Source organism: Podarcis raffonei, chromosome 1, assembly GCF_027172205.1.
Source record: "Podarcis raffonei isolate rPodRaf1 chromosome 1, rPodRaf1.pri, whole genome shotgun sequence".
In the NCBI taxonomy this organism is placed as follows: domain Eukaryota; kingdom Metazoa; phylum Chordata; class Lepidosauria; order Squamata; family Lacertidae; genus Podarcis; species Podarcis raffonei.
Genome location: NC_070602.1, coordinates 50,070,858 through 50,084,301, shown reverse-complemented (window position 1 = coordinate 50,084,301; position 13,444 = coordinate 50,070,858). Strand labels below are relative to the sequence as shown.

Genomic DNA, 13,444 nt, shown 5'->3' with positions numbered 1-13,444 from the left:
CAGCAATTTCATGCCTGGTCAGGCTGGGTGCAGTGGGCTCCCTCTGGGCCCGCCCGCCTCAGGGGAGCACCCGTCGCAGGTGGCGGGAGAATACACTCTGCCACTGGGAGGTGGGCTTGCCGGTCAAAGGTGTCCTGTGCTAGAGAAAATGAGACTTGGGTCTATCAGTTTTATAACTTGCATCATTAGAATTAGCTTGAGCACATATTTGTGTATTAAAGTGAAAAAACATATTTAGTAGAATTTTCCATTAAACTCATTACATCTAGGCAGTCAATATATTTAAGGTTGTAACTGTCTGACCTCTCCAGTTCCTTCAGAATCCTTGCAGAATTGTCATCAATGTTTGCTTTCATTGTGATTTTTTTTCTTACCAAGCTGTGTAAGTGGTGGCCAGCCATCATCTTGATAATTTCTGCACATGTTCAGCTGATTGTTGTACCCCTAGTGCAGATTAGTGCTACCATACTGAATTATGCCATGCAGACCTTGAACATATTATGCCATGCCAGTAGACCTTAAGACTGCAGTGTTTATTTAACACACCATGGCTTGGCCTGAGAGCCCTTATTGCTTAGATAAGGGACATAAAGATACATAACTCTGTATTTGGGAGATTGTTGGGGTGTTTACAGAGAAAAGAAAAGAGACATGTTTGTGAAAAGGACTCAATACTATTGCATCCAGCACTGTACAAAAGTATTTTTTGTCTTCTTTTTTTAAAACCTAAATGGAAGAAATGCTCAAACCTTCTTTTTCTGTGACTTTTTTTTAACTTAGTTTGACTTTTACAGGCATTTTGTCTTTGCTCAGGCAATTCAAAACACATAATCATTAGCAGCTTATGCTAATTACCACTTTATCCATCCATTGTATCTGTAGTAGACTGGGTTTTCTCTGTTGTTCCAACCAAGATGATTTAGTTTAATCAGTGTATACTCCAGCTTTTAAAATCTAGTTCCAGTTAGGATGCTTTTAAAGCTTGGTTATTTGTTTATAATTTTTTAACAACCAAAATTTGGGGTTTGAAATTTTCTTACTGGGATACTGGTTTGGTTTTTTTGGGAGACAGGAATTGTTGTTTTGCCTTTCAGTGGCTGGAGTGATAATTCCAGATGTCCTGTGGTGCATCATAAAATATAGTCACAGGAAACATGAGCCTCAGTGATGTAATGCAAAGTACATATGAAATCCTCAAATTGCTCTGCTGGTTCACATCTCTTCATTTCAATGAGGTGTAAGCTAGCTGAGAGGCACAGAACCAGTACTGGAAGGGACTGGAAACTAACCACAGTTTACTTATTGACCCAGCAGGTTTATCTACATTATCAGCCTCTCGTGAATTAGCACACATTCTGATACATTGGGGGATTCTGTTATGAATCTGCAAGAGGCAGACACTCTTGGAGTGGAGAAATTAAGGAAACAACAGTTGAAATATTTAAGTTATACTGGCTGGTAAAATTCACAATCTTCTGTTTCTAATTTGAACACTTCAGTAAGTGCAGTTTTACATCTTCCATGCAAAATCTATAAGTGAGGAGACTGAGGAAAAAATATAGTTTTCTGTTCCCAGGAAATGGTTGGAATAGTGCTTATACACGTCAGTTTTTATTCCATTGCTGTGGCATGTGCCTATGTAAAAGCCAGTTCCTGGTTACTTCTGCACTGTATAGTCACACTTGAGCATGCCCAAGAAACAACACGGATGGGTTCAATAGATAGATAGTTTATTACGGCCATAGGCCCATATTCAATACATCATACAGCAAAACAGGTATAACAAGATAAAATTAATAAATTAAATTACGTTTAAATCAAGTACATCTCAAACCGTAAGTTTCTAAATTCCATTAAAATAAGAACAATATATCGCTTAAAATAGCAAATTATCAGTATAAATCAATATTATTTAAGCAAAATCAATAATCATAGAGTAATCCATTTTTCCTTTTATAGGCTACTACTGTTATCAGAAATCTAGCAACAGAAAGGGACCTACTCGGATCAGAATCTTGCAATAAATGTATTAGCTGTGTTTCCAAGGAGCCACCTGAGATTTCCAATAATAAAGGGGACAAAAATCTGGTCCGAGAAACTGAATGTAGTGAACAATAGAATAGTATTTGGAGGCCAATGGCGTCCGGGGGGGTCCGGCACACTTCCTTCTCGGCTCTGGTCTTCCCCCCTGGGACCTTTGACTCAGCAGAGCGTAAAACACAGCGGAAGCAGAAGCAGAAACGTTCTTCGTGTGAAGGCAATAACTCAGGCTGAAACGCAGCAGTCTCCTTATCTTAAAGTCTTTATTCCTTAGCAAAACACAACATCTATAAATCTCCTGGCGACAGTTCGCCCATGGCTGCTGCTCTCTCTTCGGAGCAAACACGCACACTGAAAGAACACAGTAAACCACTCCCTTCAGTGTTCTAAACCCGCCCTCAGAATGTGAGGCGTCATCACTCAGAACTCTTAACCCTGTAAGTTCTGAGCCTCTCCTAACATAGTATATGTTGTAAAGATTCTATAGATCTGTTATCACATACACACACCGCTGAGATCCGACCATTGGAAAATCTATTATTCAAGACATTGGAAGGAAAGGCGTTAAATCTTGCCTTAATAAAGGCATATCTGTGGGCCGCTACAGACAAAGAAGTCAAATAAGTTGGTATCTGCTGTGAGGGCACTATGCCAAGATTTAATGGTGAGCAAGTGCCACTACCCAAAATGGTGTTTTGTTGTAGGTCAATCTCCTCAAGTTTTTGAGTGAGGGTTTTTTTTGCTGTGGCTAGGTCCAATTCCAATAATTCTGATGGGGACAATCCATAGGTCACTACTTTAGAATGGATCTCTTTTGCCCCTAGGACGGGAAAATTATCTCTCCAGAGGCATTGGATCAAATACAGATTCGGGAGCCTATGCCTTAAGGACAACCAGTAACAAAGGCTGCGCCTCCAAAGAGTATTTTCTAAAGATGTAGTTTTTAATTCTAAGCGAATAGCTGCGTTACTAACGCACTGAGGAAGTTTTAGCAGTTGTCTTAGAAATAGTGTGAATAGTGTGACTTCCGTCACCAACTGGAGTGTGAATAGTGTGACTTCCGTCACCAACTGGAGGCTGCAGTATGTCTCTGTGCAAAGTGCCCTTCCAAGTGATCCCTGCAATATACTGGCCTTCCGTTTATACACATGCATCTTGTACACCATAGACATTTTGCTCAAATGAAATAAAGGGCAAGCAGAGGGACTGCATAAATGGGGCAGGAGTACCTAGGAATAATAATTAATAATTTATTATTTGTACCCGCCCATCTGGCTGGGCTTCCCCAGCCACTCTGGGCGGCTTCCAACAAAGATTTAAAATACATTAAAATGTCACACATTAAAAACTTCCCTGAACCGGGCTGCCTTCAGATGTCTTCTAAATAATAACCCAGAAGATGGTTCTGTTTTTAACAATCATGAATCATAATAAAAAGAAACAGCAGACAAATAAAAAAATGCACCAGTGTACAAAAAAATAAAGGCCCAAATCCCCAATTCAGCGCTGTGGAAGCCAGAAAGAAAAGCACGGTGAAGCACATAAGACTCTGCAAAAAATTAAAATGAACCCCTCCAAATTAACAGTTAAAAGTCCAGGTAAATATGACAGGCATTGTCTGGCAGTCAACAGAAGTTGATGCAGGTGCCAATTGGATCTTTGTTGGTGGGGAATTCCACACCAAGGGCATAATGCGGGTGGGTGGGTGGGTGGGAATCTACTTGCCAGAAGCCAACCGCCAAATCTGGCAACCAAACATTACTTTTGTTTGCCTCCTTAAACGTTTTAGAAATGCAGGCTCCATAGTACGGACAATTCAAAACTGGATATATTTAAATTATGTAATATATATTCAAATGACCTTGACTTTTCACCTCCAGGAGAAGAGGTGACAATGATAAAAACAGCCAGGAGCACAGTTTCAGATCCCATCTAGAATTTTAATCGGGCAGTGGATGTTTTTTTTAATGGTATTTTGTGCCACTACCAACTTTGTCCAGGAAATGGAGTTTCCACTCAAACCTTGGGAACGCAGGAAAGAACTGACTCACCAGTCTAACCAGCTTGCCAGATGCTTCTTCTTTTGTATATAGAAACCCCTGTTTGCTGTTTGTTGTTCGATCTTGGGATAAACATGTAGTGACTTGGAAAATGCGTGTTGTTTGCTCTGAACCTTCCTGGTTAAGCCCAGCAGACACATTTAGCCATGAATGTAGAAAGTTGCAGTTGGATGCATGGACAAAGGAATCTTTTTAACTGATGGAGAGTACCTTAAAATATGACTTAAGTAAATATTTGTTAGCTTTGATAATTAAATAATAGATGAAAAGTAATTCCAAATAAATGAAGAATAATTGCTGCTTCCACTGCTCTTCTGTTTTAGTCCATCTCCTTTGCTGCCTTTTAAATCTTTACGCAGCAGTACATCTGGTCAGCTTGGCTTCAGCAGCTGCTTTCATTTTGCATCTTGAAGATGCTACATTTTATGTTGGATCGGTGGCCCATTCCTCCTCTTGCATAATTGGACTGAATAGTACACCACAGTTCAGTGCATAGCGTGGAACAAAATTATATAAGCTGCATATACACCATACATTTAAAGTGCACTCTCCACCACACCAGAATACTGGCAACTGTAGTTTACTACTCAGTGCTACAGCTCCCGGTGCTGTTAACAAACTGTAGTTCCAATGATCCTCTTTTTTCACAGAGTGCTTTAACTGTATGGTGTGTAATGGTTGGCATCCATCTGTCTTGAGAGACAATGGAAGAGAGTACTCCCTCAGGAGTGAAGTCGGAGAGTTATAGCGCCTGCTGTGGCTATATAGAACGATACAGGAAAAACATGTTTTGTTGCAGCTGGGGCAGACAAAGGCATTTGGTTTCGCTGTCACAGATTCACCATGGCGTTTCTTCTCTCTGCGATCCTCCTAGCCTTCATTCCTCCTCTGGTCTTTGCTGTGGAAACATGACCTGATTGTCTCCGGTTATTGCGGTCATCTGCAAGGGATTCCACATGATGGAGTTGAAGTTGCCAGCGTTCATGTCACCTTTGCAGACATCGTTGTGATGCAGAGTTAGTCTGCTAATGGGCCTGCTGCCTAAAGCCACCTCCCTGTAGAGCACGCCCTTGGGAATCCTGCCATCTTCCATTCTGTGGACGTGACCAACCCAGCATAGACATCGCTGAGGCAGAATTGCGAACATGCTGAGAATGTCGGCTTGGGACAACACATCTTCATTTGAGTCTCTCCTGCCATGCAATGCCCAAAATCTTCCTGACACAGCGCATGTGGAAGGCATTGAGATGTTGCTGCTTGCGGGTGTAAGTTGCCCATGACTCACTTCCCATAAACAGCATGCTCAACACGCAAGCCTGGTAGAGCTTCATCTTGGTGTCTTGTTTCTTTACACATATATGCAACTTGAGCCTTGAGGTGCACAGCATTCATACCCCAAGATGTTCTGCACCCACTCCATAAGTGCAGCATTGTGTTCAAACAGACCCCAGCCATGGCTCTTGGACTGTTTCTCCAGTCCACTACTTACTTCCCTGTTCCCCAACATTCCTTCATTCTAAAACACATGGCTTCCCTTTATCTTTAGAGTGAAAGGGGCCCCACCCCATTGTCACCTCCCAGCGTTTCCCTTTGATGCATTGCTGTGCTAACCACAGGCTAACACCTCCAAGGGTATTAGTTTGAGTTAATTAACTTTTTAACACAGGTTGATTTCCTCTTCTTTTGCCGTGTCTAATACACAATTTAGAAAGTTTGCCTAACGTAATTGCCTTTTCACACATGCTAATTGTAGGGGATAAAAAAGCATCTAACACACATCTTAAGACACATGGGTCTGACATCCCGCTTTAACATACAAGCTCTAATTAAATTCTAACATTTACTGAGCCCAGGCATTTAGCACCCACAAACTTGTAACAGGTACCATGCCATAGTGAAGCACTTTAGAAAGTGACTGATCTAGGGGTGCTGAGCAGGGAAATAGGTAGATCAATGCATTCTTCTTAATACCAGACACAAATCTGTAAAATAGAACCAGTGTCCTGCATTTATTAGGGAAGAGCAGCTGCAGAGGGTTTCAGGTTCCATCCTCAGCATCCCCAGGAAGGGTCTGAAACCCTGGAGACCTCCTGCTAGTCAGTGTAGACAATACTAGCTAGATGGACCAATTGCCTGACTCAGAATAAGGAGCATCCTGTGTTCCTAGGGTTGCTTGGAGAACAGACAAAGCATGTATTGTAAATCATTAGAATATAAAAATGCTTTTTGGTGATAATGACACTTGCAGGCAATAAATATCTAACAGTTGTACTGTATTTGTGATGACAAAATCTCATAATGTGAAGAGCAGATGCAGATTAATTCCATTTTACTCTGCATCGTGGGTATTTTTTAAATCTCCTGATAAAAGCTTTGTGCTTGTGCATAGGAACTTTCTGAAATGAAGTGTCTCCTTTCTGCTTTGTCTTCAGTTGACCTTTGGAATCTTGGTGACCTGCTCTTTGGAGTTTGTTGTCTGTTCCCCGGGACAGTTTAATTAAAATTGTATTTCCTAAGTATAAACTGTCCCTCTAGGATCTCCTGTGGAGTTTCATGAGGTCAGCACGTGCCTCTCCCCAACCCCTGTGGCTTGCAAGACTTGGTGACTCTCTGGTTTTAATTATTATATTTTTCTTTTAGTGCTCTTCAGCCAATTAAATACATTTTGCTTTGAGAAGCTCTTTTTTGGCTTGTCATGAGGAGAGGAGGCAGTCTCAATCAGGACAAAGAACATGCTGATTTTTTGGAACGATTAAGAAGCAAAAACATCTCCCAGGGGCACAATCTGTCCAGGGTTACTGTGTATTGTTCTGTTGATTTCAGCAGGGAAGAGTTAAACAACTCTGTAACTCTCACATTGAAGCCAATGGGGTCGAAAGTGTTTCGGCTGAATTGTGCACCCCCGCAGTAAAGCACACTTTTGTTCCCAGCTGCCACTGCTGAGGTGCAGCTAAGAAGGAAACAGCACCCTGTTCCCTTGAGGTACTTAATGGTGGTGCATGTGCTGCCCCATAGCATCTGTGCAGAGATTTATTTTGTTGATAACACCATCAGGTTGATAGCATCATCTGTTTGCATTGGCACAGATCCTCACAGGACGGTATAGAGCATGGGTAGGCGAACTAAGGCCCGGGGGCCAGATCCGGCCCAATTGCCTTCTCAATCCGGCCCGCGGATGGTCCGGGAATCAGCGTGTTTTACAGGAGTAGAATGTGTCCTTTTATTTAAAATGCATCTCTGGGTTATTTATGGGGCCTAGGAATTTGTTCATTCCCCCCCCCCAAAAAAAAATATAGTCTAGCCCCCCCACAAGGTCTGAGGGACAGTGGACCAGCCCCCTGATGAAAAAGTTTGCTGACCGCTGATGTAGAGGCACAGCAGAAACATGGCTGTCAGTTGCTGCTTGATGGCTGCAGCTAATAAAATGTCCTTCACCACTGGCTGCTACTCATGGCTAGCTAATGGAATCTCACACTGCCACATAGGCCAGTATGGCTATTTGAATAGCTCTGGGATGAAACTCTGCTAAACAACTGCATCCCAAGCTATGTAACATATGGCCTACCCTGCCCAACAAAGGACAATGCAAAACTTGAAAGTCCAGAGTTATATCTGACTTGCTCGTTGCAAATCTAACAACCTTGTAATCCACTTTTCATCAACACAACTCATGTGATCAATATTAAGCCTAGCTTAGCTTTCTAAAATTGGGCTTGCAAGGAAGACTAATTACAGTGGTACCTCAGGTTAAGCACTTAATTCGTTCTGGAGGTCTGTTCTTAACCTGAAACTGTTCTTAACCTGAAGCACCACTTTAGCTAATGGGGCCTCCTGCTGCTGCCGCGCCGCCGGAGCACGATTTCTGTTCTCATCCTGAAGCAAAGTTCTTAACCCGAGGTAATATTTCTGGGTTAGCGGAGTCTGTAACCTGAAGCGTATGTAACCTGAAGCGTATGTAACCCGAGGTACCACTGTATATGAAAGTATATATTTGTCATCTACTGCTCAAAACAAAAACCCCCGAACAAAGTAGCAATGACACAGAGGGCCGTGTGGAATGAAACAGTTCATTTAACAGATTCCGCTGCAAGCAATCTTTCCACAGTTGCTTCTCTCAGGACAGGGGCTATTGCCATTCTTCTTACACTTTTCTGAAATAGGCCAGCTGGAGCATTTAAAGGAGAACCTAAGATATAGTGGACATAATTGGAGAGAACCAGTGGTACATAGGCATATCTGAATAGCTCCATAGGAAGGACAGGGAAGGGCATGCTGGAGGGGTGTTGCTCTGCACATCAAAGAATGACATAGAGTCCCAACAAGAAATCCCCAAAGGGGCAGACTCCTCCAGAGAGTCGCTGTGGGTGGCAAAACCAGGCCTCGGAGTAATTTAGGGCTGGAGACAGACTATCTCCGCCCTGAATAAAATGAGGCAGAGAATGAAATTGAGGAGTCATCCAGAGGACGAAGTGCTGCAGCAATGGGTGGCATCAATTAGCCTCAAATGGCCTGGGTAAAATGTGTGTTCCAGTCGCGACAAAGAGGTGACTGGTCAAGGACAAATGTCTAGAGGCTCCAAATGACTGTGCCCCATGGCGGCTGGTCATGGAACTGATCAGAGGAGAGGCAACTCTAGACTTGATCTTAGGTGGTGCCCAAACACCTGTGTGAGTTTGTAAGAGTTTGTTGAACGGATTGTGAACAAGGACCACAATGCTACCAAATTCCCAAGAAAGTTCCAGTCATATTTGACTTGAAGAAACCTAAAAAAAAATGAGAGGGTTGGTGAAAAGGATGTTGAAAGGAAAAGTAAAGAGGGGACTCAGCTAGACTGGTGAAGAAAAACCGATCTATATGCGTTGAATATGCGATATAACATTGTGCCACCAAAGGGCGATGTGGAGTCCCGTTTTTCTCTATCTGTTTTCCCTGTTTAAATTCACACCACTTTAAGCCGAAATACTTCTTTAATGTGTCTAGATCCCGCCAGGGTAAAATCCTTCCAGAATGCTTGAGGGTTATTCACAATCACAATAATAAAAACTCATCTACCACAGATCAGGAAAGCTGCTACGTAAGCAAAGAGGATGCCAGCATGATTAATAAGCAGAGTCAATGAAGCTGTTAGAGGCAAGAAGTCTTCCTTCAGAAAATGGAAGCCGTATTAAAATGAGGAGAACAAAAAGGAGCCCAAATTTTGAGGAAATAAATGCATGCAAAGAATAAGGAATGCTAAATATATATCTATGGACACAATGCTAAAAATATTAAGACCACCACCAACAAATTATTTAAATACACGAGAAGCAGGAGACTGTCAAGCAAAGTGGTTGGACTTTTGAACAAGAGAGTAAAAGGTGTGCTAAAGGAGGAGAAGGAGATTGCAGAGAAGCTGAATGAATTATCTACAGCAGAAGGTGTGGGGAAGATCCCTGTAGCTGGAGTTTTTCAAGAAGGAGGTCTGAAGAACTGAGGCGAATGCTAGTGACTAGAAAGAAAGCTCCAGATCTTGTTGATGAATTAGAAATGGATGAATCACTGGGTCCAGATGGTATTCACCTGAGAGTTGTTAAAGAACTCAAATGTGAAATTGCTGTTCTTCTAACAAAAATATGTAACCTGTCCCTAACATCAGCCTCTGAGGACTGGAAGTGGCCAACATAACACCTTTTTTAAAAAGCAGCAGCTGTGAAAAAGGCAAATTCCATGCTAGGGATTATTAGAAAGGGAATCGAAAATAAAAGTGCCAATATCATAACACTATTATACAAAGCTATGGTGTGACTGTATACAGTTCTTGTTGCTTTACCTCGAAAAGCAAATTGTAGAACTGGACAAAGTTCAGGAAAAGGCAACCAAAACAATGAAGGTACTGAAGCAAATTTTCTATGAGGAAAGGTTACAACATATGAGCCTTTTTAGATTAGAGGAAATGTGACTAAGAGGACGCGGAGATGTAGAAGATTACACATGTTGTGGAGAAACTGTTTGGAGGAAGCTTTTCTTGTAATACTAGAAGCTGGAGGCACCCAATGAATGCTGAATGTTGGAAAATTCAAGACAGACAAAGGGAAGTACTTCTTCACAAAGCAAATTGTCAGTGCGAGAGATGAGAAGATGAGGAAGATGAGGCACATCTATCAGGCCCAGTTCTCTTCTACTTGTTAGTACAAAACTATGCAAGTCTGGATAAAAGTATACTCACACTCTTGACAAATAGAAAAGCTAACTACATGTAGAATTAATCTCCTTAAACAATGTTGAAATAGCAGCCCAGTTCTTGCCCGGTTGGTGCTTCCTTGTTGAAAAAGGCATGCGTCTAAAATTGTACATGAGAAAACCCTCCATATCTATTGCTGTGTACACATATTGTTGCCAGGAATTGGCCGTGTGTGGCATAGGCAGGGCCCCCGGAGAGTGACACAGGAGAGGGGACCAGTGATTTATGGGGTTTGATGCTGCCTGCAAGGTAGGAGCCAGGGGAAGAGGGGTAGTCAGGGCAGTCGGAGGTGGAGGAAGGAGCACCAGATGTGGCAGAAGAAGAAGAGGCTGTTCAGCTTGACAGATGGTTCAGTAGACTCCCCATTTTCCTTTGCCCTGCTGCCTCCTAGAAACAGAAGGGGCTTGGGAAGAGCAACAAAAACGTCTCAGGTTATGAGCACAAAACCTGTCAGGGGAGGGTATATAAGCCAACAGTGGAGCAGGGGTCTCCCTGTTGCTGCAATTGCTCTGCAGGGTCTAGATTTCTGGACAGCTTCCTAAAGGCTAGAAGTCTGTGTGTGCATGTGTATGTGGAGCACTGTGGAAGTGCTGTAAGTGCTTTTCTTGTCAATAAAGGGTTAACTATCAGAAGTGTGCCTTCCTTGACTGGGGAGAGCCAGGACAATTTTGCATTCCTCCACAGTGTGTACCTGGATACAAAAAGGAAAGTGAGATGCAGCCCTAAGGCAACATCAAATGTGTATTTGCGTTGCTATGTTTTAATGAGATGCAGTTGCTATTGACTTTTTTTGGCAGTTCCTCCTGAAGAGCACTTGTCAATTTTAAATGAGAACAAAGGGACGGATAAGAAAGGTGTCAATTTTTGTCAAAGGTTTTACCCATTGCGGCTGTCACCACCTCATCTTACCCAGCCTACCACCTATTCATAATTGAGAATTACTGTGACATTATTATTGTCTTGAAAATAACCTGATGAAACAAGGTAAGCCATGGAGCTCAAATGGCACCACTGAATCTTGAGCAACACCTGGCTAATCCCTTTTACACAGTTTCCTATCTTGATTATTTCTACCTTTCCCCCTATAATTATTATCCAGTTTGGTCATTGGATGCTTCTACACACTAACTTTTGCTGTGGCAAAAGGGAAGCAAAAGTGTTTTGCTTTGTTATTAAATAATTTGTCCTTTCTAAATAAATTTGGTAGATCTCAGTACATCTGGGATACCTGCAGTTTTCCAGCAGTCATCTTACACCACAGATAGATAAGGGGCCTAACGTATGACTTCCTTAATATTGTATTTTATTGAAAGCAATAAAAATGTCTTAATATTAAAAGAGCTACTTAAAAATTACTAGACATTATGTTCACCAACTTATACATCTCTGTACAAGTCTTGTAACATACAGTATTTTTTTTAATGTAGCTTTCTTTTTAAACACCCCACGTTTTTCCCACCCTCTCAACTTGTGGCGTGATTTTAATAAAAGCCTGAAATGTATTTGATGGAGATTAACCAGGGATAACTTGGTATAAACACTGAAAACCACATTTTATTAAGCTCAAACCTTGTTACCCAAGAAGTACATAGTGTATATTAGTGGCTTCAACCATCAAACCAAAAACAATGGATTCACTGCCTTTCATGCATGCTACTCAGATTACACTTGAAATAACCTAGGAACAACATGTTTAAATTATTTGCCCAAGGCTGTGAAAGCCATAGGATTAGAATTTCGGCACTCCCAACTCCTACTCCTGTGCTCATTACCACACCTTGTCTCACCAACGCACAGCCGAGGCAAGCACAGCTTTTGATAAGTGAAAACTCACGACATGTGTTCTGTGTAGCTCTACCTGAGCATTTTGTCTTACTTGCATGAATTGAATTATTTGTGGTAATCAGAAATAATAAATGAAGCATGCCTGAACTCGTTTGCTTTTAACATAAATACTCCTACGCCACTAGAGCAGCAGTAATAGAATGCATCAAGTTAGCATCTTATATAATATGCAAACTTCTCTCCAATATCAGAAGGCAATGGAAGAGAAATAAGGGTGATTTTTTCACCTTAATAACCATGGTTTGTCATTGCACGAGCAAATGTTTTGCTACTATCAACTGAAAAAGCTGGATCGCATTGATTCATAACATTATTCATGCAGGCGTATTTTGAATCCTTGCAAATGAGAGGTGGGGAATCTCTCTTAAAAAGTGGTCTATTTAGGGAGGTATGTTGGGGATTTGGGATGGTTTTCTGTGGACTTCTGTACTGCATTCAGCCTGTATCCTTAAATCCTGAAGAGTTTTGTATATCCTGTTCTAAATGAGAGCTGAACACATTCACAGATTTGTGTTGAAAGATTTATGCTTACCTGAAATCCTCCAGTAAGAAGAAAACACAGAAAACAGAGGAGGGACCAAGATAGCGCTTTCCCCACCCATCCACACCAAGCCAAAAAGTTATTGAATACAACATACTGAAGACTCCAGTTCAATGGGTAGGGCAGAACTTCCTTCTGTACAAATCTATGCTAGACATTAAGCTAACTAAGGGGTCATATTTGCATATCCTTATCTTTAAATTTTCTGCCCATAGCTGCTTCACTCTTGGGGATTATTTTTGTTGGAACTGTGGTACAGGGCAGATGGGTCAAACACCTCCCCTGCAGTGCTGATCTGAATTGCAGGGGCTCAGCCGAATTTAAGGGGGTGGGGGAATTAAAATATGTAAATGTAATCATGCATTTAATGTATTCTCCAGTTTGGCCCTTAGTGTGTCTCGCAAGAATAGCATCAGTGAGCTAAAATAAAGTAAATTGCTTCTGCAAGAACTGTCAAGCACTTATGCTTGACAGTAAACTAGTTAATGTAGTTGAAAGAGATCTACATTCAGAACTAGTTAGTCCTGCATGAAAAAGATTCATGTAAACATGTACCTTGTCAGCAAGATTCCCTAACCAATGATTATTCATAAAGGCTAAAGGGTGGGAAAGAAACCCCAAGAAAATAAAGGCACAGACTCACCCTTCTTGGGATTCATGGCAATCCTATGAGCTTTGGGTGTGGAATACAATTTTCCCAAAGGCATTCTCCTGCTGTTTCCCAAGAAGTCAGTCATT

The 13,444-nt window shown here is 41.7% G+C and overlaps 1 protein-coding gene across 6 annotated transcripts in view; it reads left to right on the top strand.

Moving 5' to 3' along the window:
• Positions 1 to 13,444, top strand: part of CSTPP1 (centriolar satellite-associated tubulin polyglutamylase complex regulator 1) — a 114,130-nt gene that overhangs the window by 50,898 nt on the left and 49,788 nt on the right. The gene's annotated exons all lie outside the window — the stretch shown is intronic.